The sequence below is a fragment of the Thermobia domestica genome, chromosome 11 (assembly GCF_964235325.1).
Source record: "Thermobia domestica chromosome 11, izTheDome1.hap1.1, whole genome shotgun sequence".
Lineage (NCBI taxonomy): Eukaryota > Metazoa > Arthropoda > Insecta > Zygentoma > Lepismatidae > Thermobia > Thermobia domestica.
Window position 1 is genome coordinate 92,941,315 of NC_137464.1, and position 27,198 is coordinate 92,968,512.

The 27,198-nt window shown below is 35.6% G+C and overlaps 1 protein-coding gene across 1 annotated transcript in view; it reads left to right on the top strand.

Annotated features, from left to right (window-relative positions):
* Window positions 1–27,198, top strand: part of scro (scarecrow) — a 127,879-nt gene that overhangs the window by 50,121 nt on the left and 50,560 nt on the right. The window lies entirely within an intron of this gene.

The following is a 27,198-nucleotide window of genomic DNA, read 5'->3' on the forward strand; positions in this document are numbered from 1 at the left end:
GATTCTTTAAATCTTCATTAGACACATTTTGTGTTCTGGGTATAGAAATAAAATTATCAACAAAATAATGTGAAATAAGTCCTCAGGAAGTTACTAATTCACAATTGGGATATACAGTACATATTATGTGTTTAACAGGCATAGGGTCAATAAATCATGTAGAATATGTTATTGTGCCAATATATTAGGCACACTGGAATATCACTTTTCATAAGATCAGAAAAGTCAAGCAGTGCTGGGTCTGATCAGAGGAATGATGGTAATTGTTATTACTTACCAGGTTGGCATTGACTAATGTTGGCATTGCGGCGTCCACCCAGCGTCGTGAGGGCAGTTGTGGAGCTATTTGAAAGAAAAAGTAGCAAGCTCTGATCTAGGAAGCCAACATTAACGGCAAGAGGAGTTGATGTGCTGACCACACATCACCGTAAGCATGAGTGCAACAAGTCGGCTGGCAGATCATAGCCAATGAAGAGCTGTTGCACTAATCACCCCCTCCCCTTTTAAGAATGTATTATTTGTGTCAGCACCTTGTTTATTGAGTGTCTGGTACGTAAAATTTGTATTTCTGTGTCTGAATTTAGGGAAGCACAAATCGAACACAGTAATCGGTTCTGCTTCTACCCTGTATTACGATAAAAACACTTCTTTCCCCTCCTTTTATTATAGACCCTACGTTTGCTCCTCTATGTCTTTTATATACATATACACACATGGTTATATCTCGTCCCTCTCCCTTTCCTTATAAAACAGCACACGCATTCACATATGAGAACACACACGTAGAGTAGGACACTTAAAGAGTCCTGAGTCACAAGACAAATACAACCAATCGATTCAATAGATTTTTAGCTGATTTTCTTCCGTTCTATTTTTTTCTTTTTCTTTTTTTTTTACATTCATAAAAATTGAAGTGTCATCACTTTTTTCCCCTTCTAGTTCGACCCTTCTTTGATTCCAATCCATCCTAGTTTCATACTGCATTACAACCAATCCCTTACTATACATTATTCTGTAGTACCTCTTGTGTATACACATATACGTATAGTTGATATTCCCTATCGACTGATAGAGCAAAATCGACATCAGACATTAATTTGAATAACAATCATTTTACGGGACTACATTTCTGTGGAACAACAGCGTTGCTTTAAGGACTAGAGAAATATATGGTCAGCATATAAAGGTAGTTCATCACTTAGAAACAAACACAGTACGTTTACGTCAATTCTCAGTAATGGAAAGTAACTTGTTCTTTTAACATTTCACAGATTCGCAAGTTCGAGTTAAAATGAAGAAATGCTATTATTACAACAAAAATAGACTGGTGTTCCCCTTTATTTATCAGGTTTTATAGGTCATAATATCAGATTTACTATCATTCGACTTGACATTAATCTAAACTAAGGTGAAGTATATCACGTCATTGTACACAAGCTTCTCCATTCCCGCGTAGAAACTAGGTGTAACACAGGGGAGTGAGATCCAGAGGGGAAAAAAGTAATCCAAAAAATCCCTTTTATTTTGCGATTTTCCCGCCTTAGATACATGGTGAACACATGTAAATGGTACTGTTTGAAAGGATGTTCTATTCTAAACAGAATGAGATACGATCCATGATCATAGGAATGTCTCATGATATTTTTACCTGAGATACTGAAAAAAAATTCTGGTCAGGCCTAATTTTATTATTTTTGGTGGGCTTACTTTTGCAGCTAAAAGATTGAAATTTTGCTCAAACATTCAGTGCACCGATTAGCATTTTTCAGATCTCTACATTAATACAAGTGGCACTCAGAGGGGCAAAAAAGGTTTTAAAAAAAGAGGGATTTTTTTTATCAAAAATCCCTTTTTTCGGGATTTTCTCGCTTCAGATACATGATGGAGACATGTGAATGGTACCATTTGAAAGGATGTTCTATTCTGAAGAGAATGAGGTACAAAACATGAACATCACTCTAGGATAAATAGAAATATCTCAGGAAATTTTTTACCTGATATCCGGGTCTTTTGTGATAATCTTGGGCATTGTGGAACTCATTGGTAGATATTTCCCCCTTACTATTCAAGATTAAAGCTTGAAATGTTGTACACACATTTAGTATACCCGTTAGTAGTTTTCAGTTGATTTTGAGATTTGTGCGTTAACACAGGTGGGGGCTCAATTTTTTTAAAAAAAATCTGAAAAAGTCCCGATTTCTCTAAAAATTTTCCGCCTCAGAGACATGATAGGGAAATGTGAATGATACCGTTCGAAAAGCTGTTCTATTTTGAAGAGAATGAGATACAAACCATGATCCTAGAATAAATAAGGATGACGATGTAGCTGCTTATTTACCTCTGAAAATGCCATAATTTAAAAGAGTTAACCCATAGATTGCCCCAAGTAAGCCCAAGTACCCATTTTAAAGAGTATGGGTTAAATTCAAAACCATATTCAAACAGAGAAAATTCTCATCCATAGAAGGGGTTGAACCCGGGTCACTGGACTAGTCCACCACGGTATTTTTATATTGTACAGATTTTGAAAAGAAAATCTCGTACAACAAGAAAAAAATAATGAAAATGACATTTCTAGTAGACAAACAGTTCGTTAAAAGAAAGTCCACGTGGGCAGACTCCAGCTTAGCTTGTCATGGAATGCGATGACTACTTCAAAAATGTTCCCCGTTCCTCTTCTCTCTTTCTTTCTTTTGTGAAAGACTTTCTCAAACGATGGTCTTAAAACATATTTGTTCTCCTTTTCTTTCTTTTTTTTATTTTCCTTTCGTATTCATGAAGTACATAAAAATGTATTTCGTGATTTTTCAGAATGTCAAATCAAACAAGAACCACACGGAGTAGCAGAGTCTGCTGCCTGTCCAGAAGCGTTGTAACATGAACAAGAATGATAACGCTTGCTTGCAGCACAACTTTATAAGAAAATGCTATGTGTAACTTCTTTTCGTTTTCTTTCTTTTTTTCTTTTTCTTTCTTTTTTTTAAGGCTTTGTTTTACTTGAAATATAAAGAACAACTTGTAAGAATTCTTTCCGACAGCACTTACGGTTTACAGTACCACAATTCAAATACTACTTTTAACTTTACTGCTGTGTACATGCGGTCTTTTTTTCTTTTGGCTTGGAGATGACAGTTTATTTTATTTTTTGGTTCCGGGAAGTCAATTTTGGAAGGTGGCGGTGTTTGAAAGACTTACAAATCGCAGTTATGGTAATTGCCTTGGTTATAGTTAATTATTTTTTTTTTTTTTGCACAGCATACGGACTTTGTAAAAAATTGTTAATTTTGGCCACATAATTTAGCCATCTGCTGCATATAGCCGCAGCTCTGAGAAACTACGTATGCGTGAAGCCATGAGCTATCGTAGCAAGACTTTTAATTTGACCACATAGAGTGGAGCCAAGAGGACTATAATGTGGTAATATTATTTCTCAAATTAGCAACTTATAGAAACGATAGATAAGTTTTATGGAATTAATAGTGATCAACTTAGCGACAGGTTAAAAAAATGTTATGTACCTAGATATTAGATAGTCAACTTATCACCCAATACGTATATATAACAAGAGCATTAAAGCAATTCACCAATTTATAAGAATAAAATGGAAACCAGGACGGAAAAAAAAAGTTGGTTTCCTATTCCGTTTAAACGTAATATTTTCCTTTTTGTATTTAACGCGCCACGATTATGCTTCGAGGCTAAGGGAGACGTTGATGAGATGAATGATAATGATGAAATGAAGGAAGAGGGAAGAAACGGAAGAACCCTGGATCGCCATTAAATGTTTTCTCTACTCAATATAAAGTTTGCGCCATTGTTAAAACTTGGTGATATAGACCAATTACATTAATCCTTGCTAATTTCGCAGTTTGGCGAATTTTCATTTTATAATTTCTCTCTCTGTCTCTCTTTTCATTACCGTTTACCGTTCGTATATGGTAGAAAACGTATAGTTTAAACAGTGATAGGTACATGTACTCCCACTTGCTTCTTCAAAAGCACAAGCCACTTAAAATTAATATGTCCATTAATTATACAAAAATAAATAAATAAAATAAAAAATAAAAAAATGAAAGCTATATCACACTTAAGCAAATACTGGCACAACTCTGTCCAAAATTAAAACATCTAACACAAAATTATATCGATTGCTTATTCTATCAACATCTGAGACACTATATTCGAACTTTCTGCTCGAGCTCCTCCGTGGCTAACTGGTTAGCGAACGCGCCTTTGGCGTTAGAGAACCGGGTTCGATTTTCGGCGGCAGCTCATGTGGTTCCGATTCCACGTTAATCATAAGTCCCGTCTCATATAGCCTCGCTGCTGCTCAACTCAACTCGAACTATCTGCTGGGGTATTTCTTCAACTCTTTCTGTCAAACTATAACTGCATTTCCAAACGGGAAACAATATGATTACACTCATAAATAATAACTATAATAAATGTTTTAAAATAATGTTCTTATAAAATGCACTGGAAAGGAAAATATATCAATAGTGTCTTTATGGAGGGGGTAAAAGAGTGAAACTAAAACCATTGACACTCTTCCTAAGGATGAGGGATAAGCTTTTGTGATTATTAGGAAGTGGATCACCTTTTCCACCAGTGTCAATGGTGGAATCTTTTAGCGTCCAATCTTTTAGTTTTTGTCCCATTTCTTCACTTTTCTACACACAAAACACTATATTCTTCTTTTTAGTATATTTTATGAAAACTTTGCTTTTAAAAGCGTTTTTACAATTATTATATTTTACTTTTTAGGTTTTATTTAATATTTTAATTTCACTATGGAAGACAATATAGTCTTTGACCTAGTATTACGAAAATAAAAAAAAAAAAATAAAAATCAATCATGTTGATAGAAAGTTAATGGAATGCCTAGATGTCGGCAACCAACCCAACTTCTGAAAGCGTTTGGGTTGTATAAGCACCGGTCACTCGATAATAATTTCTAAATAATTAATTAATTATTAACTTTACAACGAAACAAGCTACAGCAAAAATTATGTGAAAATATTGTACATTATCATAGGTTTTATAAAATTTCAGAGGTCTGGTTGGTGTGGATATTAGAAATTGTTGTATAAATTTGAAAAATGAAAGTTTACTTCCAGGTATTTTGAAAGTAAAATCCTCTGTTATTGCGAGTGTGTTTAATCGCCGAGACTATAGATATCATTTCTACCCAAAGCTACTAGGGATACTATGTTTGAGCAAAAATTATGAAATGTTTACTCTTCGTCTACTGCAGTGGTTCTCAACCTTTTTTAACTGACGACACACTTTACTGTACGTCCAGATATCGATACATACTTGTTTGATATTATTATTATTATTATTATTATTATTATTATTATTATTATTATTATTATTATTATTATTATTATTATTATTATTATAGTGAAAACCAAATTAGTTTTTATAATGACTCGATTTTAACTAATTATTATTAAATTTTTCATGATTTCTAAATTCTAAAATTTTGCAACACATATTAGGAGACTGCGTGACACACCAGTACGTCGCGACACATCGATTGAGAGCCACTGGTCTCCTAAATTCAAGTTTTCTCAGTTTTAAGTTAGAGACAAAAGCAAAACTATTTTGTTTTTATTACTTTTTTTTTATCATAGTATAAATTAGGCGTATAAAAGAACATACCTTTAGAGAGAAAAAAATGAAAAACAAGTACATCTTTTGTTTTAACAGAGAGAACTAAGACTTCTTGACGTGATCTTAGCTTCCTCTTAAGTTGCTTAAGCACTTTTCACCTTGTTCGCTTCTTCTGCTAAAGGACTTGTGAAGATTTTTTTCCCTTCCTTTTACCCATTCGATTATGAAAGCATTAGTCACTGAATTATTCATTCCTTTTTCTCTTCTCTCTACTGATTTACACTGGGAACGCTTTCATTTCACAAAACCCCACATGTTCCCTTCGCTTTTCCCATGTTTATTCATAACTTTTGCGTTTGGGCTGGAAGACAAACCTCTCTACTACAAGGAACTAAAAATCTTCTCCCTCTCCCCTTCTTCTCTTGTCTCTGGAAGATTCCATACAGCTTTCCCAGCGCACCCAGTTCCTTAAACACTGCTTCCACCCTTGCACACCCACTACAAGACTGAGTTGTTATTAAGTGCGCAAAAGAATATGAGAAGCCCTTTCTTTCCGTTTGTGCAAAGTCTGTCAGCGAACAAATATTCGTTTGCTACTAAGCTACTCGTGTGCATACATATATATATATATTGACATCTGCAGGATATTCAGGAAGCGAAGCTCAAAAGTGGCTCAAGTGGTTGTTTGATAAAAGAAAGGGGTAGGAAGTCCAAATACATAATCTTCGTTACATTTATACATTAATACTTTCGAATTGTTGCGTTCGTCTGAGCGGTCCCGGGTTCCATTCCCGGTGAGGACAGTCGGACAGAAAGGTATAACAGCATTTCAGGCTAGACATTCTGAGTAAGGTTTTTTCTGGATTTTATTCATCCACACCAGGCAAATGCCGGGATGGTACCTAACAGAATGGTCCCAGGCCGCTCCTTCCTTTCCCATTCCTTTCTTCCTCTTCAATTCTCCAGGGACGTCATTCCTCATATGTCTGACGTTCTAACATGGCAATAGATGCCGAAAGCCCAGAAATCTAATTCCTAATCCTAATCTAACCGTTTTCTCGTATTATATTTATCCCTGCAACCTTAAAATACAGAACACCTATCGAATTATTATTATTATTATTATTATTATTATTATTATTATCATCATCATTATTATTATTTTGTTTCAATCTCCAATCTTCATGTGTTAGGGCTATGAGAAGTGCGAGATCGTAGGTCCAGCTAATATAGTAGTCTGGACCGAATTCTTCTGCTAGCCTAAGGGTGAAAAATCTTTACGTAATACATTTGAGAACTGTTGATGTAAGGTAAAACCGAAATAATTTTCACCACACTAACAACAGTTGAAAGCTTCTTGCCATTTCAGTGAAACTTTCCAAACACTTTGCAGCGCACAAGGAAGTCAGCAAAGACTCATCAGTGTGTCGTGGCGTACCGTTTGGAAAACACTGGAATATATCATTAAATTAATTTCAAGAGCCCTATGTGGCGAAATGTGCACTGATGCAGTGTCTATGCATTAAATACTTTTGCTCCACTTTGGCAGTATTATAGAGGTAAGGAAGAACCTCTCTATATAACGGATGTATCGAAAGTTTGGGGCCATAGGCGAACTTCGTTATGAGTAAAGTTACGAAAGAAAGGAAAATTGTTGTAAATATTGGTTTTCATGCATCAACAGCATATGCTCCACACTGGTAAGGGTCCCCATGTTAAATGAGAAAGTTTTCACTTCAGCACGTTGTTCAAGTGGAATGTGAGGACACACAAAAATGACACGATGAAAAAGCACATTGTTGTGTGAGGGAACTTAGAACACCTCAAATCTGAAGGGTAGTGATAAGCGCAAATCTTGGTTTTGCAGTTTGTATAAGAATCTAACATCAAGACCAAGACCAGGAATCCCGATACAAGACCAAGACCAAGATCAAGACTCTTGCGCAAGAGTCTTGGAAAAGTACCGGTACTACTTGAATTATTTTTTATAGAATGTAAAAAGGAAGAAGAAAATATCATTACATCTTTCATTTGAATTTGTTGGCTTCAGTAAAAATGTCGCTGGAGTGAATGTGTTCCCAGTACTTTATGCAATCTGTACGGCACACCGAGAATTGAGCGATATAACATTATACAACAATAAATAATTCATATTCACAAGTGAAAGTTATTTGATACAGTTATTTCAAATAACTTGGAGTTTGATGCTGCTATTTTGTATTTCTAATATAGGTCAAAAGTATTTAAATAAATTCAGTTTACACAAATGACATAGACAGTTGAGTCGTTTCAGTTTTCACTCAAATTATTCTAAAATATTAAGAGGTTTTATTATAGTAATTATTATTTTAATTTTCTCTCTCTCTTTTCGGCCAATATTGCTAAACATATAATAATAATCATCATCATAGCTATTCTACCATTATTGGTAGGTCCCTTGCTTCAACTGAGAAGCTTCGATGTACAGTGGTCCTCAGTTAGTCTCTTGGTCTTGACGTAGCAATATTCTGTTTTAATACCTTCCTTCAACTACAGTCTCCTTCGCCTCCTCCCTCTCTTTCCTTCCGCCATGCCCTCTAGCACGTCCCTCATAATACAGTTCCTCCTCAGCCAATGTCCTAACCAGTTCCTCTTCCTCCTCTTAATTACATTTAAAATTCTTCTTTTCTGCCCTACTACTACTATTTCAAACACCTCATTCGTTTTCCGTTCAACTCAGCTAATTCTCTCCTTTTTTCTCCATGCCCATTTTTTGAAAGCCTCCAATTTTTTTCATCGCTTTTGCGTAATGTTCATGTTTCTGCCCCATAGAGCAATATTGGAATCAGTAAAATAAAATCTCAATATTTAATTGTAAGTTTGTTCAATACAAAGATTAGCTAATCGTGGTTGAAAAGAAAAAATCTGATGCCTTTAGAGTGTAACAATAATTTTGCAATTCATGGTATTTCAGTAATCTGGGCCATCTTGATTTTCTTTCATGCGTCTCAGCGGTAGCCTTCCCAGTTTGGGAATCGGAGGAGTATTGGATCTGTTAAAAAAATAATAATTAAAAAAACAAACGAAACGTGATTTATCTTATAAATAGTGAAACGTGGGCACCGATTAAAAAAATAAAGGTCATCGCCTATGTTATACATTATCATCATACTTACACGAAGGTAAACTATATTACATTTAGAAACATACATTGTACTTCCGTTACTATTGGCACAGTGTAGAATTTATTATCCCTTATATCCAGACTAAAATTTACCTATGAAAGCATAAGATTTTTTAAAAGCAAGACTTGCAAGACTTTTGCAAGCAAGACCAAGACCAAGACCAAGGGTTTCAGTACAAGACCAAGATCAAGACTGGATATGCAAGACTAAGACCAAGACTACCCGGGTCTTGGTCTTGGTCTTGCATTTGTTCATCACTACCCAAGGGAACAACTTGCTGAAATGGCAACCTTGCATTTTTTTTATTTAACATAGGGTGCCTTACCAGTATAGAACCCAAACGGCTGATGTGATTGGAAAAATTTCACTATTTTGGCTTGAAAAGCTCCTATTTCCAAAAGTTTGCTCTGATTTTATATTTTCGTATGTTTACTCATAACGGAGTTGGTCTATGACTCCGGACTTTAGATACACCCGGTATAAACGTTATTCGTAGAGTATTGTTTCAATAAAGTAAGAGAAACCTCACTGGCAAAAATGTATGTGGCGTACGTAAAAACGCAGGTTACATGTGTAAATCCTGTAGTTTTTGGACAACGTACAGCAAACGTATAACTAAAAAATATGTTCTATACGTAGTTTCCGTATAAGTGTTCCAAATAAACGTACTTCTCGTACGAACGAAAGAACTGTATATAGGTGGTCAGATCTAACATACAGACAGACGTATGCAACATATAGCTGACGTATTTAAGATACGCATATGTATGTAATATACGGAAGACTGTTAGATGTCTGACATTCTGCAACGGCATGATGTAACATCTAAGGGCAGTGCGTATATAACAGATGAATAACGTATGCTTCATACTAATTTCAGTAGTAAACATAAGTATTTCGTATATTTGTACAATATACTGCTGTCCGGATAACGGATTTTTCTCAGTGCGTGATATTAAGTTTCGTAGAGTAAATTAAGGGTAGATGTCGATCTTTGCACGACTTCTGTAAGATCTTCTTTAGTTCTGTAAGATACTAAATATATAAATTTCCAAAGACGATTCTAAGTGTCGGATACGAGATGTGATATTTGTATAAAAATGTGTTCTTTTTGATTAAGTGGGCAAGTAAACGAAGCAAAATTTTCAAAGTAATACGCAAGGATATTTTTTTAATTTGAAAATTACTTTTTTAACGTATGAACTAAAACATTAAAAATGAAATATGAAACGTATGCTACATACAAAATTTGGTATGAACTATTCGCAGTGGACTGATTTGAACTAGTGTTCAAAGAAGAGATATGGGAGGAATTAGGAAAAAAAATAATTTGTCTTCTTATTCCAAAGAAGGAAAAAACATCTTGCATTTGCCATTAATAGAAATTATCATAATTATTTTTGAGATGCGGACAATAATCACATTTGTTCAATATTTATGCAGAAGAAGCAAGGACATTTTTTTTTCTCTTCAACTAAAGAAAGGTGAAGCATGTAAAAGGTTTTAAAACGATCTACTCGTATTGGTGTCTGTAAGCTGTAGGTGTACCAATTTCAGTTGATGGTGATCAAAAGAATGGAATAAAGAAGAAAACTTCTGCAATTTTTTCTGCACAGTAAAGATCGCCAACGACATAGCGGCAGTAGCAGAAAATATAATATATTGAAGCATTTCAGCTATTTCTTGTACTTCTAAGCGAGCTACTGAAAGAAAGGCATAAAACAAGAAGAAAGAGGAAGAAAATGAATCATGAAATGTATAAGAAAAGAAGGACAAGACGAATCAAATGTATGCTCGTTTACGAGAGGAAAAAAGAGAAGATGTGAAAATGTTCCCACTACCGGTACTTATGAAACGTGATTACCTGGCACTATAAAGAAATACAAGAGATGTGCCAACACGAAATCTCAAAAGAAGCAAACATTTTACAGAAAGAAAACTCAACTGTTATAAAAGTTTCGACGAAAGTAAAGAAAATTTAAGAAACGCTTCATCACGATCTTGTTGTGGATTGTTGCGTTGTTGTACGGGTTAGAGACATGGGCAGTAAGTGAAATGACGAACGTTGGATATGTTATAAAATGACGAAATTTTGAGAGTCCTAAACGAAAGGTAGATTTTGTCAATCCGAAGGAAAAAAATCAATGATTGCTGTCTGAAAGGAAAATGGAAGGGAAGATGGGATATCCAGATGAGATATTAGAATAGAGATCAAACCAGCTGTAAAATGTTTACATATCTCAAATGAGGGGAGAATATTGAAAAATCACAGTGTCACTAACCAAAAGGGTGTGGAAAGAATGAGTGTTGTCGTTACTGTAAACATAGTTACTTGTAAAACTTGTAAAAATTCAAAATCTATTTAAATGTTGTTATATGTTGTTCATAAAAATTCAAAATTTCGTATGTTGTTATATGTTATGAAGTATTTTGACAGTTTAGTTTCTTTATGTTATTTAAAAAAAAAAAAAACTGTATAGTCGGCAACCCACATTACTGAGTTGTAATTTGGGTTATCTAAATCTTGGGAATATTTGTATTCTTCGGCCTTTTTTCAACTCTCTGTGATCTATGAAGTGAAATGAAATCTGTAAGTTTTACGTTCCACAGTTATGCCAGTTAGGCTAAAGGAGACGGTGATTATGAGAAATGAGTGAAATGGTGGAATGAAGAAAGTGGGAGGAAACTGGAGAACCCCGAGAAAACCCACGAGCTCGGTGTTTGTTCACCACCACAAAGTCCACACGGCGCGAGCTGGGATCGACCCAGGGACCCCAAGCACCGGAGGTGAACGCTCTACCACTGATATCTGTGATCTACATTCTATAATAGACATATATAACTCGATTATCTATGACGTCATATTTTTCTTCCATTCTCAGTAAATAGACGAAAACTTGTGTTAATTAAAACAATGGCGACAGGCAATGGCGGAATACCGTACTGCTATCACTTCTCTGCACTTTTCTCCCCACCCGCTCTTTCTTCTTTAGTTCCTGGCTTGTCAATACTCCAACTTGAAGTCGTGGTCTGGTGTCACATATCAATCGCTATGCTTTTGCTACGTGGTACGACAATTGCCAACGACAAAATAATCTAATGCATAAAAATGAATTTGATCTTGTGAATGATCGAATCACGACAAAACAACTGACATTGAGCAGTTTGAATTGAATTTTGGAACCTTAAACTGTTTTTTTATAATGTCAATTTGATTAAAATGTTTACCCTAAAGAGGGCGGGGAGCAGAGACATAATTTATACGAAAGATATAGTATCTCACAACCCTGTCAAGGTAGGAACATATAATTCGGTGTATAAACACATCATTACAAATAAACGGATATGTGTCCAACGATATTGAAATTCCCATTTTTAGGGAGAAAAGGGAGCTATTTTATGTATTTTTTTCCCGCTACATTGAAAGAGACATTATCTGAGTTAGTGATTCTATCACAAGAAAATGGCTGAAGAATTTGAAATTAATTTTTGGAATATAGTTAGTACCTATCTTGAGCTAGGCTATTATCATGCCATTTTGATTCGAGGGCGTACCGTAAGGGAGATGTGACGGAGCCAAAATTTATGCGGAAAATAGAGTATCTCACGAAACCTGTCAAGCTAGGAACGTGAAGCTCATTATATAAACTCATTGCTAAAGATAAATGGACATATGTCTCAGCGTTTTTTGAAACTTCCTGTTCTAAGGGAAAGAGGAATACATTTTATATATCTTAAGTGTGCGTAAGGAGTGTTCATCTTAACTGTAAGAGAAGAAGGGGTTAAAATTTATTTTATTAAATATAATTGTATGGTTATTGCTCAATTTTTGGGGAGAGTTGATTGTTAATTGTTATGGGAATTATATGCGGAATAAGCTTTGATCAGAAAGTGCCTACAAATCGTTACATGAGAACCAGAGGAACCTAACTCCAAAAATGCTGTTTTCGTTTTCTTCATGTTTGGAGATAATTTTGAAAGCCCCACTTGGTGTAAATGGAACGTAACGTCATCTGTTCTCCTTTTGGATCATCTGTTGTAATGTAACTCAATTACCATCTTATTAAAAACACATCTTTCTAAGAAAATAATATTTTTGTCCTCTCGCCTGTAAACCTACGAAAATGGAGTTACTTTTCTCTGCTTCTCATGCGACAAAATGTAGTAAGCAACAACTAAAAACAGTAAACCCAAATAAATGTATTAAAATGTGAAGAGATTGTTTCATTAAATTCAGAAGATTATTAAGAAATTAATAACCATTTTATATAATGATATGAGAGTCGATTACTATAAAAAGAGAGTCTTAATAGAAGTGGCGTTATGAGTGAAATATAATAAAAAGTTACATGAGTCTAGAGAGTAAGTATTAATACACGTATTTATTGAAGTAGTCTTAAACAGAACTTACACAATAACTGGATAAGATTACTTTGATATTAATTGGGTAAACAAGGTTAGATATAATATAATTAGACTGTTACTAGGTCACTCTCACAACAATCTCACTTGTCTACGCTTATCACTTGGCCTACCTCTTCAGCTTGACGGGAATAACCGAGAATCTAAAGATTTCAAAAATTGTCTTAAAATACTGTGCTAATTTTTTTTTAAATCACAAGCTTACTTGGAATTTTAAGGCATTTCTTGATATACGCGATATATACTGTAGGTTATGCACTGTTTGCAGAATGCACTCTTTATTGCATGTGGTGGGAATAGTTATTAGATTAAAGCGACTAAGTTAGGAGAAATATTATGGGCAGGGAAGATAAATCTCGTATGAAAGAGATCGCAACGAGATAAACTTCGAGTTCGCAACGAAAAGATAACATAAATCAAAATTTAAGGAGATAGGAAGGGATTAAATTCAGAACGAGCCCGAGGGAACTGAGTTTCCGCACCAATTTTATGGTACAGCCGTTCTAAATCGCTTAGTTGAAACTAAACACCATCCGTATCCAATATAATAAAACTAGTATTTTGTAGTAACGATTTTAACAGCATCATACACTTGAGATATAAGTAATTTATATAGTATTGCTTGCTTACTTCTGTTCTGCTTACTTCTGTGTTCAAATTTTATGGCTTTCTCACCGGAAATCGGACCCGGGACCCTCGCACCAAAGACGCACGCGCTAGTAACTCGACCAGCGAAGAAGGTGAAATCAAAGTTTATTGTATTTTAAACTCTGCACATTATTCAATTTTTAAAATTTGACCCGTTCTAATTTAACAGCGTCAAATGATTAAAATTTTAAAAATTGGAAGAAATTTTTAGGAAAACTGAGAATATAATAGAACAGAAACATGAATTTTGACAATACATAGGAATATTCTCTCGATAGGGTCTACATATTCTTGAAAAGAGCCATTGAATCGAGCGGCACTTGGGGCCCCGAAGGTGTAAATTTCAACTAAGTAGGCCAACATATTGTACAGGTTACTTGTGACCATCGGGCTACTGTTACTAACGAGGCATTGTGGCTTCCGTTTTAGATACATTACATCCTGGCAAATTATTAGAAGAATTTTTTTTTAAACACAAATAAACTATTTTTTGAGCAAAACAATATGCGTATTCCCATTTAAAAACTACATACCTGTGATAGTTTCACCAACTAACATTTTGGATTCATCAGACACCAATAACTAACTGTACAGACTCAATTGCTGTTTTCTCATATCATTTTTGTTTCTTTCTTTTCTACCCATCATCTGTTTATCTCTTTTACCTTGTCTGTCGTTTGTTTCACAATAAAACAAAATTATAAAAAAATATTTTTTCTATATAAAATATAATAATTTTCATTGTTAAAAATTGAAAAAATATATAAAAAATTTATATGAACTTATCATAATATGGGTTTTAAATTAATAATTTGTAATTAAAATGGGTTAATGTTCAACAAGATACCCAAGACAATTTAAGCATAGACCGCATAAGAGCTTTTGCAAAATGTCATTTTATTGCTAAGTTTGAATATGGATGTTTAGAAAAAAATGTAAGTTCATAATTTAATAGGTAAGCACAATAATAAAGTAGTAAAATAAAAAAGTTTAAATATTAAATATTTCAAAGATTGTGAAATGTTTTTGTTGTAACTGAGTTTGCAGGTTTGAAAATAGCTAATTTTTGGAGTAATATTAGAGGATTTCGGCTACGTAACACAGAGGTTAAGGTAACAAATCATAAGTGTAAAAATAAAGATGAAATAATGGAAAAATGATACGGTAGGAAAAGAAGGGGGGATACTCCATAAGAGCTCTTGTAAAATATTTTGAAATAAAAGTTAGAGACCCCACATTATCTTTCAGGATTGTTGAATTTTTCATTATTCAGGACCCCATTCAACTGAATCTCTAAAAGGACTAATAGCTATTTTTTTAAAAATTTCTTTTCTCTTTTCTTGTTCTTATTTGTCATAATTGAATTACTCTTGCTTAGAAATAAGTATAAGGGGGGAAAAGCTTTAAAAAATTCTCTGAAAACTGTATTTTATTTTATTTTTTTATTCGTTAAACAGTGCGACTGTTAGTTAGATGAATACACACTCACGAACGTGCATCCAGGAATTGCTCTTTTCGGATGTAGAGTCATAAAACCTGTGAACCAGTTGATTTTTATTTTATTTTATTTTTAGAAGTACAAACTCTTCAGATGATTAAAGTGCTTGCTTACGATACGTGTGGTTGCAGATTCAAATTTGTTGAGGTTACAATGCCTCAAAAACTGGCTGTAGGGGTTAAGGACGTTGATCAAAATCACAAACCATACCATATAAGATTTTTATTTTCATAGTAAAAAATAGCCTGTTCTGAATGTACCTTTTATATATCATTAAAATTGAAACGATAATATGAAAATACTACATATTTTCTCTGCGGGTCGTATTTTTTGTTCAGAAAAAAGTAAGGAATATATCATACATAATAAAAGAAAGTCCATTTTCAGTTTGTGAGGGTGTTAAAAAAGGGGAGCAAGTTTTCAACAGGATTGAATGAGTGAGGGAGAGAAAGATGGATAGTACAATGAATTGATTTCCTGGTCCGTTCTCCCTCGCCAACAATGCGGGTTTCTTTTGCTGCTGGGAGAGGGGGTTCGTTTGTATCTTTCTACCTCCCGCTCTCCTTTGGTCGATGAGGAACTCAGCAACCAAACCATCCAATGAGGAAAAAGCGCTCTGTGTGTTGGTCCGTCGTAACTGGTTTTCTCACCAATCCCATCTACATCCCTCAACAAAACGATCCGCCACGCTGCTTGGCTGCATCAGAACCAGAAGTTTTATTTTTTTCTTTATCCGGCAGGAGTATTTTCCTCTTCCGTTTTTTTTTTTTTATTGTGGTTTGTTACTATCCATTCATTCTTGCTCCCTTTCGTCTCTTTTCCTCTCTACTAACCTTCATTCTCTATTTTCATTTCTCATTTTCTGTATCTTCCACTATATAATACAGAAATAACCACCACTTTGTAAGATTAGTAAGTAAAATTATAAATCGCTGGTAGATAAATCGTTAGTCAATTACATGCTAACATAATACGAGGAACAAGAAGCGAGCCCCTAGCGGCTCTCGACCTCTGCATCCGTCAGCTTGCATCCACAGGCCTAGTTACTGATTCTTTAAATCCGTGATGGTCAATTTTGTACAATGCGGGCCAGGGCAAAATAAGAACCATATTCGGGGATCGTTTTTCATTTTGCTGCAGACCACTTTCTGATTCAACGGTTACTCAATGTGCGTAACTCATACATTTTCTGAATCTGCGTATTCTATTCTGCGTATATTGCTTCTTGTTTCATATGTGGAGGACAATTAGGGCCTGAATTACAAAGATTATAAAGTAACTCAATAAAATTTACATTTTCCTCTATAAAAATAAAATAAAATAAAATAAGATCTAGCAGGTTAGTATAGAAATAAGTAACCAAAAATTAAATAAAACGTTTTCATATTTATGAGCATCAAGTCTCGATTCAAGTATGTTACGACTGCCAATTACTTTCTTTCTGTTACGTATGGGGTTTAAAAAAAAAACAAAAACAAAGAACGAATCAAAAAATGTTGTTATTTTCAGTCGTGGATGAAACATACTCGTAAGCCGCCACTTGGCTACGATTGCTCTCTGTCACGCACTTTTTTAGTGGCACAAAAATCTCAACCTTGCGCAGATATACGCTGATGCAGAAAACGTAATTTTCGTTTCCGGTTTAGGTGGCTGGTTACAATCAAAGTACATAGATCTCTGCAGCTTATAGAAAAGTGATGTATTTGTAATTTTACATTTGTTTGTTCAAAGTGAGATTTACATTACTAGATCTATTTGAAAAATTAAGGACAGGTGTCTGGAGATAACTGAGGAGTGTATACAAATAGCTAAACACACTAATATCAGTAGTAATGCATGTTTTCTGCTATTATTAGTGCACAACATCTGAGAATGTGAAAATTATTTGTTTGGCATTTGGATGAATATAATAGTTTACGCGAAACCTGGCATGAAACATAGTGTCAAGTGTAGGTTCATTCCTTTTCTTCGTTGCCGTTCTACTTCCTTTCTTAGACACACATCTTTGTCACTGAAACCAAACAATAATGTGAACAAATCATGCGAAAAAAGAAAAAAAAAATGAATATACAGTACTTGAGATGGAATTTAATCTCAAATTATTAAAAAATATTGTTCAGTTTCTTATATTGATAGGCATATTTTTTATTTCTATACCTGGTAATTCCTTCCAAACTGTTATTCCTATTCCTATATAAGGCTTACATACATATACAAGTGTAAGCGATAAGCAGTAATAATCAGAAAGATTATTACAAACGGAAATTACTTATGGGTGTCGCTGGGAAGAGGATGTAAAGGAAGGGAAGTCGTGACGCGAAATAACAGGTTAAGAAAGCCTAATGTAAACGAATAACTGTGGCCACAGATTTTTTCGGTGTTGATTCAGCATCAAGGCGATTGGAGAACTATTTCAATTAAGATGCAGCGATTTCCAGTCTAGAATGCCAGAAATAACAGTAATGGGTGCCATTGTACAGACTAAACATTACCTAAGTTAAACCAGGGTGGTATTCAATAACGAATGATTTGTTTTCTTGTTTAAAAATGTTATCAGTAACGCTTGTGTGTGTTAGAGAGAGAGACAAAGAGAGAGAGAGAGAGAGAGAGAGAGAGAGAAAGAGAGAGATGGGGAAGATTATAAAAAAGAAGGAATAAAGTTCGAAATATTTATTCACTGTCTTTCTCTATCTTCAGTGCTTTTTTTGTTTTAAGTATTATTGACACGTGCAGAGAGATCGAGGGATTTCTTTTAGAGTGATAGTTAGGAGAGCATATAATCCCTCCTCTCAGAACGTGTTCCCAAAGTGTCTCCTGGAACATTTAAAATGTCTCAATGTTCACTCCAGATTCACGGTTCGGTAGCAAACCAACCGAGAGCCTCCTATGGAACTTAAGTAAATGCCGACCGAAACTGAGAAGGTGGAAGCTTGCTGTTCTCACATCCATTTTCCACCAAAACTTTTCAAAGTGTTTACTCTCACTCCCAGGCCAAATGGAGAGAAAAAGTGAGGAAGGAGGGAGGCAGAGAGGATATGGAGTGTACTTTTACGTCTCTTCTTCTCCCTCCCCCTGAGCTTTTAAAAATCCTTATTTCTCTTTCTCTCTCCTTAAATCACATTAACAGACAAAATGATCGACATTATAGATTTTTATATACGAAGGATTCATTATCTACCTTTCTTCAAATGGAAATAACATGGAGTACATTTGTTTGATCAACAAATATGACAGTGTATACAGTCAAGTCGGTTTCTAAATTACACACCTTACATTAACGATGTTGAATACAAGCGCCATCTTCGTTTTTAGCCCATTGCTTTATATAGGGAGTTATTTTTGTGTTTTCTTTATAGTTAGTTTGTACTTTTGTACTTAATTACTAAAAATTATTTTCTTGTTATATAATTTTAATATTTAATAATCAAATATAATTTTAGTAATATTGGGCCTTATACAGAATCGTTCATAATGTTGTATTAAGAGCTTGACTAACACGTGATGCTAACTTCCGTATTTAGTAACACGCAAGTGAAGTTACCAACGATTTATATCGAAAAAGGCCAACATCGACTTTTTCGCAGAGTTGTCCAAGAACTTTAGGAGAAATCAAGTACAGTGAGTAATGCACTCTCTTATATTGATTTCTCCTATTTTATTTGGACAATCCTGCGGAAAGTTTGAGGTTTCTCCTTTTTCGATATGAATCGTTGTTAACTTCACTTACGTGTTACTAAACACGGGAAGATAGCATCACACGTTGTCAAGCTCTTAATACAACGCTAAAAAACGGCTCTGCATAAGGTCTATTAACTTTAACGCAAATTCTATTTTGAAAAAAGGAAGAAACATTCAACTTAACAATGAAGGTCTGGAAATGGACAGAAAAGTTCATAAACAAAACGGAGTGGAGATAGATGGTGAAAGAGGCCAAAGCCCACTAAGAGTTGTAGCTCCAAGGGGGTAAGGTAAGGGACATCTAACTATACTTGAAGAACCAAGCCACTTAGAGTAACAGCCCTTTGTGACCCTGAGCCGCTCGAACACCATCTGTTAGCGACATGCTAAATTACTTCCAGCGTAGCAATTAACACGTAGTCACCCTGTCTCTAACAAGGAGTATTAGGAGCTTTCTAGACCTAATGGCCGTCATGTCTTTTATTCACGTGGCTCCTCAGTTTGCCTTACGACGTTGGGAGGATTCCGAAAATGGGGAAGCACCGGGCGGGAATCGAACCCAGGATTACGCGGACGTCAGTCCAACGCTCTAAGTACTAGACTGCCATACTTGAAGAAAAAATCAGTAAAAATCACATAATAAAAGAAAATCCAGTTAATTTCAAAGAAAACGGAAAGATATTTCCCTTGTATAAACCAATGAGACAAAAAGTAAAGATTGCGTAGACATGCATGGTCAACATCGTTAAAAAAATCTTTGCATAAATAAATTTTTTATATCCACCAACGGATACGATAGAAAGTATAATTTCCTTTGAAGTGTAAAGTTTTTCTGTTGACTGACATCTACTTGTTCACTAGTTTAGGAGCAATTTTAGGAGGATGATCGTCTTTCTCGTTAAAATTAACAGAAAACTAAAAGCAATATAATACAGGAGGTATCGAAAAATATGTATATAGTACAGTAAAATTAGGCAGAAAAACACCTAAACCCGGGCATCCAAAAAAACAAAGGTTTGGCTGTTCCAAATTATTTATTACCCTTTACTCTAAGTGTGGTAAAAAGTCTCCGCAGAAATAGTGTCGGGTTTGGGAGAGGGAAGGGGTAGAAGGAAAGAGTTTAGAAAATTATTTTTTGTTTGTTAAAGATACAGTTATATTTCTGCTCTGCAGATGTCTCTAAATTACAAAATCTCAACATTTCCTCTGCGTATTGTTATTTTTAAATCAACATGCATAATTATTATTTTAAGATTAATGTTTAAAAAAATGTAAACGACATTCTCTTGTGTATCTACTTTACCTTTTACGTTTAAAACCTATTTCTGATAATTTACTATGTCTTCCATATAAAGACACTGATCAAGTACAACAAGTGGTATTACCGGTAGTTGTTTCATAACAGTTTTGATGTGCTTTGTGGGCGTGAAAACGATATTATTATCATTGTAAGTATGAGTTGTGTATTGCAACCTTGTGTTGATAAAGGTGGTGAACTTATTCGGTTAACTCAAAAAGGGAGAGATAGAATAATAGAGTGTAGTGAAATTAAGCAAGATGGTGTGAAGGAGAAATTCGAAAAGGAAGTAGTGTTGGAAGTGCATAAGGAGTGTCGTAGGCGCTACACTTTAAAACCCAAGCCACCCCCAACAGTTCCAAATCCTGAGTTTAGACAAACTCCCCGTGCTCCATTTGACTTCAAAACACAGTGTTTCTTGTGTGGTCGCCAATGTGTGGACGTATCGAAATGCAGATATCCATACCAAGAAGAATGGAGTGAAGTACAGAGAGTTGAGTTGATAAAAGGTATCCGTGAAGACGCAATAAGAATAAATTGTGCTTGGGGACGAGAAGTACTTAGTAGTAGTGATAACTGATACTACTACACGTATCACTTTCCTATCACTAGCTGCAGCTCCTCTCAGTAGCCCTCTGAATTCATTATTCATTCGCCTTGGAGGGTTTCACTTTCTCCTTTCTTTTATAGGATCAGTAGGTTACATAATGGCTGGAAGTGGTTTGGAAGAGGTGTGGAGTCAAGTATACGCAAAAAAACAGCATTCCGCAAATGATGCAGGGGAAAGCATATTCCAGATCTATTCGTGCTTTGTTCCTAACCCAAGAAGCCCTTATAACAGTTTTCCTTGAGACACACGATCCTGATGTTAACAAGGAAAATTTAAAGGCACTCTATTCGCAATTAACTTCTTGGACAATAGGTGCTGATGAGATAGTGAGGTCTACTGCAGTCAAGAATTTAGCAAATACTTTAGATGAGTAGCTGCAGAATTTCAAGGAACATGGTAGAACACAAAAATTGTGGATTCAATTCATAGAAATGGTACATCTTATCAAGATGTTCATAAAAGCAGAGAGAACTGGAGATTTTTACCTCCATCTTCACTGTGTGCAGCAAATACTGCCTTTTCTCCATGCCACTGGACACTTGAATTATGCGAAATCGGCGCATGTGTACTTGCAAGATTGCCTACATCTACTGAGTATATTACCCGAAGAAGAGTTCAACAAATTTATCACCAGAGGGTTCTTCACCATTCGCCGAAGTAACCAATTTTGGTGCGGTGTTTGGACCGATATGACCATCGAACAAGTGTTAATGCGGGCGATGAAAAGCAGCGGTGGGTTGACTGGCGGCAGAGGAATCACTGCATCAACTATCGCTACATGGGTGAAGCCGATGCCTGCAAGCTCCAGAATCGTAGAGGCAGTTAAGAGATTTGCATCTATTAATTATGCTTCCTCAGAGCAACACGTAGAGTTACGTGATGCAAACCAGAAGCTAAATGCCAAGCACCTAAAAGTTTTAATAACTTGGTTTCGACTACACAACCCTTTTACAAAACCTCAGCTTCTTCTCTCTTTACAGGTGTATTGGCTGACTCTACTACAAATTGTGACGAGACCAGTGATATTGGTCTTTCTGCAATAAAAGAGATTGAAGGGCTGAAATTCAGTGAAATCCATTTAAATAGAAAGTATATCGTCAAATCGTTAGCAGCCGTGACAAAATCTGTCACCATCCGAAATGACACCACTCACGTCAACCCCAACCAGTTGTTCCATCGCATGGTTTGTAGTGTGAGAACAGAAAAACATTTAAGAGAAATATTTAAGTATGAACTATGTACATACATTCCCTCACTGTTCGATGAAACTGGTTTGATGAGGAAAGGAACAAAGTCTTCAATCCTAAAAGTGTTACCAAGTGCAGGAACCAATCCACCTCCTGATGATGAGATGCCACTGATGGTATCATATGTGGTCGATGGAGGGCATCTTCTACATCGTGTTGTTTGGTAACGCCCTGCAACGTTTCAAGTAATATGCCGACAATATAGTGACTATGTTCTCTCCCATTACGGAAGAGCTACTGTCGTGTTCGATGGTTATAGGGAAGAACTCAACACAAAAGATGAGGAACATCTGCGAAGGTCTCGCTCAGCTAGCAACATAGATGTGAAAGTAGACCACATTCACGTCACCTTTGGGCAGAGTGATTTCCTTGCCAACCAGAACAACAAGGAACAGTTAATATCCCTTCTGACATTACACTTGAAGGAAAGAAGGTGTCATGTGCTTCAAGCATATGGGGCTGCAGACATTTTGATTGTTTCGACAGCAATCGCAGAGGCTCAAAATGGGATGGAGGTGCGAGTAATAGGTGATGATACTGATCTGTTGGTTTTGTTAATTACTCTTGCTCCCCCATACTGCAGCTTACGCTTAAAGATGATTGTGCCTGGTAAAGGAAATCAGTCAAATAAAATTTACAATATTCAAGAAATGCAGCATGAAATAGGGGACATGAAGTAAGTTCTGTTGTGTGTTTATGCCTTTACAGGCTGTGACTCTGTGTCCTCAATATATAGGAAAGGTAAGACAGCCCCATTTAAAAAAGTTAAAAGTGATGAGGAACTCAGAAAAAAATTGCTTATTTTTTATTATCCTAATGCACAGGCAGACGATATTGCTGAAGCTGGCCATGATTTTTTTCTATCTTTAAATGATTTCCACAATACACGAAATTTGGATGCTTTACGTCACCAGATATATTTAATGACAGTTGCAAGACAGCCAGTGCAAGGTGAGTTTAAGTTAGCTACTCTACCTCCAACGAAAGCTGCAGCAACGGAACATTCACTGAGAGTCTACCACCAAGTGCAACAGTGGAATGGATTCAAAAAAAAAAACACTAAAATGGGGCTGGAAGAAGGTCAGTGGATATCTGCGTCCAACACCAACAACTCTTGCTGCTGCTCCAGAATGGTTGCTACGCCTCATCTCTTGTTCATGCACAGAAGAGTGTTTAAGCGACTGTGATTGCCGAAGAAGTGCCCTTCAGTGCACAACCATGTGTACTAATTGCGCTGGATATGGATGCAGTAATACAGATTTTGCCACTGATTCTGATGCGGAAGAAGATGTGTTGACAGAGACGAGGATATGCTTCTGAAACAAATTCAGATAGTGATGAGAATGATGAAGAGAAATGAAAACTCTCTGTGCTTAATGCGTTAAGGTAATAATTTTCGTTTTAGGTATGTCTATTATCCTTGTAATTGGGTGGCGCGGCAAACTTATACCGGACAGTGCGCAAAATGGACAAAGAAGAATACATCTACACGAAATTTCTTTTGGACAATTTAATCGATCATTTGAAAACAGACACATGTTATGTGGAGCTACAATGCATACCTCTTCTTAATGTCAAATTGAATTGAAATTTACAGGTGAATCTCTACAAATAACATTATTACTACCTAAACAGACAAGTTTGTTGATTTGCTTTCTCATAAACAAGTCCACTGGCTTTGTTTTTAAGTGTTAAAATACCTTTTCCTTTTTGTGATTTTATTTTCCTACGTAGATTTTCTTCAGTAAAGAAGATCGCAGATAATCGAGAGTTTACTGTATTTGTTTTATAGGTGTCAAGCATATAGATTAGATGTCAAGGATTGTATATCTGGAGATTGTTAAATAAATAAATAAATAAATAAATAATAAATAAATAAATAATATTATCATTTTTCTAAACTAATTTCAACAACTCATACCAACCCCCCCGCCCCCTCTCCCCTCCAAAACCCGACAGTCTTTTGGCGGAGACTTTTTACCACATTTAAAGTAAAGTGTAATGAACAATGTGGAACACTCAAACCTTTGTTTTTTTGGATGCCCGGGTTCGGAGCTAATTTTACTGTACTAATAGTGTTCCATCTGAAAAACGACAGTATAAAATCTTTCTTGGTCGATTTCTTTAGACATTAAAGAGTTAGCATAAACCTCTGCACATAAATTCATGCTTAATTTCTCCAATCATATTGTGTTTTCAAAACAATCATTAGTATGCACTTCTGAATTCGACGAATTTCTTCTGGGGTGGGTGTCAGTGTGCGTGTTTCCAAAGTGCATCCAACGTAAGTTGGCTTGAATGGTACACTGATCTCTAGGTCTTAATTTAGGTTGAAGTGAAGTTATGTCACGTCAAATTTTTCAATATTAATTAAACGGTTTTGTGTTGCTCGAAGATCAAATGTGCCTCCGCCATTTTATTTAACTTCTCAGATGGCCTCATGATACCTACAGTAGTCGCGTGACTATTGACATCTTAAAGGGCACATATAATATTACAATTTTTCCCTGTATAATTCATTTCGAATTTTAAGTAACATGACTGTTATATTAGACAACAATTATTGATGCCAGTTTTGTGTCTTTCTGCAATGTGAAAGTTAGAAACGGTGGTAGAAAGGTCAGTTCTATGGCTAGTGCTAGGGGTGCCTACAAGACAAAAGCTGTATGTTTCTATTGGAGGAACTCTATCTGGTCTCGTCTCGTCTCATATCGTACGGAACCCTAGCTAAAGTGTAGGACACAATCGACGTGTTGCCAGACGCATGAATCACAGGCTTTGATGCCAAGCTGCCGTGTGGTGAAGGAGTGTAGCTAACCAGACGTAAGTGAATGATGAATCGCTTCTTTCTTGCATAAATTGACGTGGATATGTACAAAGACGTGGCAACACTGCAGGTCACTCATTGGCTAACAGCATTTAAAGGGAACTTCGAGCGCTGCCCTCAAGTGTTATAAGAACTGTCCCTTAACATAGTTGCTGCTAGTTCGTTCGATCTTAAATTATGTGGGTTTTTGGTAAATCACATGAAGTTTGCGGTTTAGCAGTGTTCCACGTCTTTCTGTTATTTTTATTCATCAACTCAATTTGTTATTCATCTCCTTTAACCTATACTATACAAGATATTTCTTAATTGTCAAAGCATTACGTTTACCAGAGTAAGCTTTCTTTGGTTTAATCTCTCCCTCTATTTTCCTTTTTCTGATCTTTATGAGACGTCATTCACGAGACAAGACATTTCTCCCATCGTCTTGATCCTCGTCTCGTTTCCGAGATGAGAGTCGAGACGAGAACTACATGTTTCAACTAAATACAAGGCAAGACGAGGACTACGTTTCTAAATTCGAGATGAGACGATATAGATGACAACTATTGTCTGTATTTGAGACGAGGCTGTAACCACCACTGTTTTGAATACATTTGTGAGTAATTTTATAAACTTATATTGCGTCTCTAAAAAACAAACTTCTAATCAATTCAACGTTTCCAGAAGTGAGAGAAAAGGAAACTGAGTTAAGACTAATTCCCATCTTTCTTCTATTTTCTTTACTTTACTGTTTTCCTACACAAAACTTACGAAGAATTGCCTGGATTCATGTAAAATAACCTGTACTTTAAAATGTGTTTTTTAAAACAACCTGACCTCCAAAAATGTAACGTATAACCAATAGTGTCGTTAGAGTTTGTGAAATGAAATGAACTCTTTAAATTTTATTACCATGATTATGTGACCGTGCAGCTCAAATGAGGCGAATGATTAATGATTCTGGATGATTCTCGAATTAGTGGAATGGGAATGAGGGATCAAAAGAGAGAGTAGCTCCCACAGACACGATGTTTTCCATTACAAACTCATATTCTATGGTCTAGGATCAAACCCGAGACACCCTCACACCAGAGATGAGCCCTTTACTATTTAGTCACCATGCCCTCAGCTAAGGTTGGTGTCAGCCGTGCTGCAATTCACGATACTTGATGCCACTCCACCATGCACACCTGGCCCTCCTTGCTGGTCTAGTAACTAGCGCGCTTGTCTTTCGTGTGCGGGGTCCCGGTATGGGAAAGATATTACCCATTAGGGTAGTGCAGATTCCACCTTAAAACTATAGGTTCACGTTTCATATATCATAGCGTCTGCGGATAATCTACTTCAATAAACAAACAAGGCTTTGTACATCTATCATATTCCACAAATAATTATTGGACCCAATTGTCTAGCTTCAGGAGTAAAGATAGTTTCAATACGTACTACCAAATAGCTATTATAATATATATTTTTTAAAATAATGCAAGTAGTTATTTGATTTGATTTTGAGTTTAGCGTCCCTTTCAGCAGCAGGCTATATGAGACGTGGACCTACAACTTAACGTGGGATCCGAACCACATGAGCCACCGTCGTGAATCGAGTCCGGGTCTCCAATGACAAAGGCGCGTGCGCTAACTGTTTTGCAAGTCATTAGTTAACATATTTAAGCTGAAAACTGAATAAAATCATAAATTCTCAGTTTGGTATCAAGATCTATTTTTTTTTTAATTTTTTAAATTATATATTTTATTGCGATATATTTTAGGATTTGCGCAAATTTTAGTTATCATGACGACCAGTATGCGAATTACCGGGCGGCAAGGAGTTATTTTCTCCCCTTGTTTTCTATATGTGAAAATTAGTGCTCGTGAGTATGTGTATAGAATATGTACAATGCAAAAGTATATTACGTCATCCTCTTTGCAAGTGCATTTCATTTCTCTCTATCCATAAAATTCCTTAATTTAACACTACTGACATGTAATTCCATCCTATAGATGCACCCTGCAAACACTCATATTTTCAATATATTTTAAAGAAATAATTGAAGAGCTCAATTCCAAAAGAGCAAGTTTTTCAGGACACGAATATTTTGTGCGTGTTTCCATCATTCCATTTCTGTAAAAGAAAACTAATCTACATAAAACAAACTTGTAGTTGCCTACTTTTCGTAAAATAAGTGTTTTTAGGCATGAGTCAGAAAATAACTTC